Below are 6,252 nucleotides of genomic sequence, written 5' to 3'. Positions count from 1 at the left end.
ACTAATCTGTCTGCCAAGGAAAATAACTACCAGCCAATGGATACATTTTAGAAGTCCTGCATGAGACGGAGGGGAAGACGGGGTAGGTTCGCAGCATCATGCACAGTTCATTTTCTACGTGTACTGGCGTTCACTTTTCCTTCACGAATGAGCTTGACCAACCCAAGTCTGTGCCTTTCCGTAGAGACATCACACACTCTGTCCAAACCCCTCTGAGACAACGACTCAGTTACCTCTTATTAGGTGTGTATTAACCTGTGCTATTTGTGTCAGGAGAATGTGCGTCTTCGCTCTCTGGACCTGATGTGTGATGACATTCAGACAGAGATGAATACATCGCTAAGAGTTTGACTATTTATTTATACATTAATTATAAACACTGGAGTAGCTAAAGTGCCTTAAGAAAGTATTCATACCCCTTGACTTATGCCACATTTTCTTGTGTTACAGCCTGAATTCAAAATGGATTAAATAAATTCAAAAATCTCACCCATCTACACACAATGCCCCAAAGTGAAAACATGTGTTTAGAAATTGTTATAAATGTATTGAAAATGAAATATCTAATTTTCATAAAGCATTCACACCCCTGAGTCAATACTTTGTAGAAGCACCTTTGGCAGTGATTAAAGCTATGAGTGTTTCTGGGTAAGTATCTAAGGGCTTTGCACACCTGGATCGTAACTGGAACAAAATATAAACGCAACATGCAACAATTTCTAAGATTTCCCTGAGTTATAGTTCATAGAAGGAAATCCGTCAATTAAAACACATTCATTAGGCCCTCATCTATGAATTTCACATGACTGGGCAGGGGCGAAGCCATGGGAGGGCATAGGCCCACCCAGTGGCAATTTTAGCATGTAAATCTTGGTGGGGCAAACATTACATTTACATTTAAGTCATTTAGCAGACGCTCTTATCCAGAGCGACTTACAAATTGGAAAGTTCATACATATTCATCCTGGTCCCCCCCGTGGGGAATGAACCCACAACCCTGGCGTTGCAAGCGCCATGCTCTACCAACTGAGCCACACGGGACCACAACAACAAAAATGTGGGATGCATGCCAGCGAAGCCACAACACAACACTAAACAATACATTAATTGCACTGAAACGGTGACAAACTGTGCCCAAAAATGGTTAGGGAATACACCTTAGCACTGCTACGGTTCATTCAGCCTCATTTACTGCCTTTTAAAAAATATAGCTGATATGGCAGACTTGCTTAAATATGGTTTCTACTGACAACTGAGATGTACAAATTATGGCACAAGATGCAATCTGTAATTTCGATTAAGACAATGAGCAAGCGACGACGTGCACCACCAAGTCAGAACAGTAGGCGATTTAAGAGGTGAAAATAGACCAAATTATTAGGGTGAGGCACATTGAATGCTGTTTGGGTCTTTGCGTGTCAAAAAGATAAACGTCATATAACACTATTTGACGCATTAAATAAGCTTTTAATTTGACACATCAAATAACACAATTCTATTATAGAATGTGTGTGCTGAATTTGTACGTGCAAGCCAAGCACCACAATTACTAACGTTATGCGTTTACAATACCGTGTTGGTGAAAATAGACCAAATTATTAGGGTGAGGCACATGGGCTACTAACGGCTTACTACACAACATACACTTAGTATTAATTTCTTAGCTACAGTATACATTTCTCCCTTGCATATTTCATCATTTATGCAGCAGCATACAAGACATTTTTGGACTCATCTTGTGAAGGTGGCGCAGCGGTCCTATGTGGGGCAAATTTTGCCATCAAACTTTGTCATCAAAGTCTGACATTCTCTGGATTTATGGTGGTAACTCAGAAAAAAACACAGCCACTCCATTGAATAGCAGGCTAATGTTAGTGGTTTCTTTGCAACGCTTGCAGTTAGCCACCTATTCCTTCCAAACCACTCATTGTTGAATTTGCGATTTCCAACTTGTTGTGTAATCTTTATGTACAATGGCCGATGAGCACCGATACATTTTATCTGTAATTTCTCCTCATTATTTCTCTTCATATGACAAGGATTACAAAGGATTTGCCAGTAGATTGTCGACTTGATGATCACTGCTAGCTAAGACTTTGAAAGTAAGATGTCGATCAGTCCAATCAAAGCTACTGTTGATATAACGTGACTTAATGTCATTCTATCTGTGGCCAATGACCTTGAGCCTTCTTGGATGGGCACTTCTAATATAACTTTATGGCAGAACCAAAGGGGCAACATTTTCGAGCTCTAACTTTAGAATTGCGGATGACGTACTGTCCCATGAGTGACAGAAAACTAAGACAATCATGACAGAAAAATGAGCCAATCAGGCGCAACACTCTGTATTTTCTGCTGGCTTGCCCCACCACCACTGAGCTAGGCTAAAACACCTGCATTTTGGAGCTGCCTTACTCAAGAAAGCAAAAAAGAGACCATGTTTGTATGCGGCTTTATTAACTCAATGACGTTTATTTTTATTTATTTTTTACATTGTTTGTAAACTGATATGTGGCACGTATTAATGCCAAAATAACAAGCAAAACAGCCAACCCCATTATTATTATTATTTATTTTTTGACCTAATAGTGTGGTGCTCAAAACGGGTGGGACTCTGCCCTGAATGACGAATGAATGAATGAATGAATGACCACTGATCAGGGTGTTGTGGCAGAATTTGGGGTGAGCTGTTGTAACTTCTCAAGGGATATGTTCTGTGTTGGACTGTGATGTTATGCCTTTCATAGACTCCTGGTATGTCTGCACCCTAACAGAAGGCCATTGTGTTCTGGAACTGTTGCTTGTATAAAGATCTGCTGTGTAAACAATATGATAGTATGATCACTTCCCACTATATAAGGGACATGGAACCATTTACTCTGGGAGCTCCTTCCCTGACTGCGATCAGAGAGGGATCTACAGCTTGCAGCTGGTCCTATTTATTAAAGATTCACTATTATGATGATAAATTAGTCTCTGCCTAATCTTTGGATCGAATTTTCCACAACATTTGGTGTCGTGACCCGGATGAGAGCAACCTGACTTTTTGACCCGTTTCGCTCGGCTTGAACCCAGACGTCCCTCAGGCCACAATTAATAAGATAAGAGCTTATTGAAAAATCTCTGTGAGGGACTGTCTGTTTTCCAGCTGAGCCTTAATGGTAAAATATCTCCTGTCCTCCTTATCCATGACATTTTGGGGTTCATTTTTCCTTTAAAAATGAATCACTATTATGCAATTAAATTAGTCTCTGTCTAATCTTTAGATTGAATTTTCCACAACAAGGGTTTCATCTGTCTCTCTTTTTTCATCTCTCTGTCCTAGGATGAGGCAGCAGGCCAGATGTCAGGTATGTTGGTGGTTAATCAGTGTCTGAGGGAGATGCACCTGGGGAAGATGGGCATGACAGAGTGGAAAGACTCACTGAAGCCCTGAGAACCAACTACACCCTCAAATACCTGGACCTAGGTCGACACGCACCCCCCCCCATAAGTGCACTCATAATTACTCACACCATACACCCCTCCTCTATTTCTCCCCTCTGCTCAGTAACCGTGTGACTCGTGGTGGGGCGTAGTGTCTCGCTGAGGTTCTGAAGAACAATGGAACCTTGGAGATTCTGGACCTGGTGTCCAATCACATCAATGATGATGGTGTCCTCAGCCTCGGCCAGGCTATCGCCCTGCCCACCTGGTCCACTTGGACAGGAACCAGCTCCAACATATCCCGCCTGACATCTTCCACCACGCCAGCCTGTTCTCCACTTTAACCACAAGCGGCTGGCCACCGTGTGCCAGGAACTGGGATGCCTACTACGGTGCAGCTACGCTTCCTTGTCCTCAGCCACAACCCACTGGACCTCAGTCAGCTACGCTCCCTTGTCCTCAGCCACAACCCACTGGACCTCAGTCAGCTACGCTCCCTTGTCCTCAGCCACAACCCACTGGACCTCAGTCAGCTACGCTCCCTTGTCCTCAGCCACAACCCACTGGACCTCAGTCAGCTACGCTCCCTTGTCCTCAGCCACAACCCACTGGACCTCAGTCAGCTACGCTCCCTTGTCCTCAGCCACAACCCAATGGACCTCAGTCAGCTACGCTCCCTTGTCCTCAGCCACAACCCACTGGACCTCAGTCAGCTACGCTCCCTTGTCCTCAGCCACAACCCACTGGACCTCAGTCAGCTACGCTCCCTTGTCCTCAGCCACAACCCACTGGACCTCAGTCAGCTACGCTCCCTTGTCCTCAGCCACAACCCACTGGACCTCAGTCAGCTACGCTCCCTTGTCCTCAGCCACAACCCACTGGACCTCAGTCAGCTACGCTCCCTTGTCCTCAGCCACAACCCACTGGACCTCAGTCAGCTACCCTGCTGAAAAAAACTGCATAGACCAGCCCAGATTTCAAGCTGGTCTATGCTGGTCAATGCTGGTCTGACCAACATGGTATAACTGGTTAGGCTGGCCGACTAGCTGGTCAAGCTGGTCTGTAAAAACAGGCCCAGCATTATCATATTTCCCAGCATTCTTTATTGCAGTTAGATATTTTTGAATAGTTTTTTTCAATATCTGTGTTTTTGCATGTACATTGATTGTTTAATTTATCAATACATTTTTATTATGCTACACTAAGACTAATAACTTAAATGTTTCTAAACTAATGCACCTGTTGCTGATATTGTTGTTCCAGTTTAGGTGGTCTCGTTCACTCATCATTCCAACCCTGGCAGTCATTCTGAATGCAGATTGTGAGTGAATAAAATATGTTAGATATCCCCACTCTGGCTGGATTCCAATCGGAATTAAACATAATTTTTCAAGCACACATATACACATTCACACCTAACTGTCTCCTCTCCCCCAGCTTTAAGGGAGTTGTATATACAGGATAACCATCTATCTGCTCTGCCCAGATCGCTTCCTCTCCTGCACCACCTGATGGTTCTACAGTTGAATGACAACCCTCTGGTAGACCCTCCCTACCACGTCTGTCAGTTAGGCCTCAAGGCTGTAATGCTCTACCTAAAGGAGACTGGCCGCGAGCGCCGCAGCGCCATACAGCTAATACACAAACACACTTACACGTCTTAAACGTGCATGCAAATAATGGAGTTTTGTCACTCCCCTCATATGATGAGTAGTACCCTTGCCCTAGACCAGAGGTTCCCAAACTTTTTCACTCAGGGCCACCCTTCCAGCATTGGGGAACATCACGCGCCCCCCCTGCGTGCACGTGCCACGTCTATTTCTGTGGGCACAAGCACTGTTCATGACAAACTGTTCACACCCCTCTTATCGGTGGAGAGAATTTTGCAGGTTTAAAGCTTATTTCCTGCAATTCTACACATTTTTTGAGGGGGGGACCCCCACACATCCCCTGCCGAACCTCGCGCCCCCCACAGTTTGGGAACCACTGCCCTAGACCTGAAGATCAGGCTGTAGCGTACTAACTATAACACAATGTTGTGGTGCACAGGAGATCAAAGTTTGAACCAAGTTCGTCACACACATACATACTGTACATTCTGTTTCTTTGTGGTCAGATCCAGGCGTGATGACGAGGGGCTAAAGGTGCGGAGGGGCCTTGGAATGTTCAGAGAACTTGAGGAGAACAGAAGAGCGAGGGACTGGAGGAAAGAGGGAGAAGAAACTTGCAGTGAAGGAGAAAAATGTACCTGCCAGCAAGAAAAATAAATGAGAGGAGCATGTTGTTGTTTCTTCTCTACTTTCAGCCTGCAGACTTATTACAGACACACACATAAAGGAGACAAACTTGTTATTCAAGTACCGGCACATCATGTATTCAAACAATCATCAGCATGTCAGAGTGAAGTCAAAGCCAACAGGTCAGATCAGTAGACTCACACTGTTAGTAGTTTGACAGATGGAATGTTCTTACTTTAATCAAAGTCATTTCCAGGGGGATCATGTGCAGAAGGTATTGTGAAGGTGCTTTACTATCACAAGATTATTGTGTGCCTGATCTAAAAATACAATGTCAATAGCAAAGCCCTTAAATGTGTCAGACCATTATGTCAGCATTCAAGGTTTCAAGATATATAACTTTAAAAATACAGAAAAAACGCCGGTATGCTGTATTTTTGTATTTTGAAATATCTTGAAAACTTGATTGCTGACATACAACATGCAAAACATTTTGGGACTATATCACAATGGACAAATGAAACAAATACCAAAATATAGCTTTTGGGTGGAGTTTTCCTTTAGCCTTGTACAACTGTGTGTGTGTCTT

Source organism: Salvelinus alpinus, chromosome 10 (assembly GCF_045679555.1).
Source record: "Salvelinus alpinus chromosome 10, SLU_Salpinus.1, whole genome shotgun sequence".
NCBI classification, from domain to species: domain Eukaryota; kingdom Metazoa; phylum Chordata; class Actinopteri; order Salmoniformes; family Salmonidae; genus Salvelinus; species Salvelinus alpinus.
Note: the sequence above shows the minus strand (reverse complement) of the source record.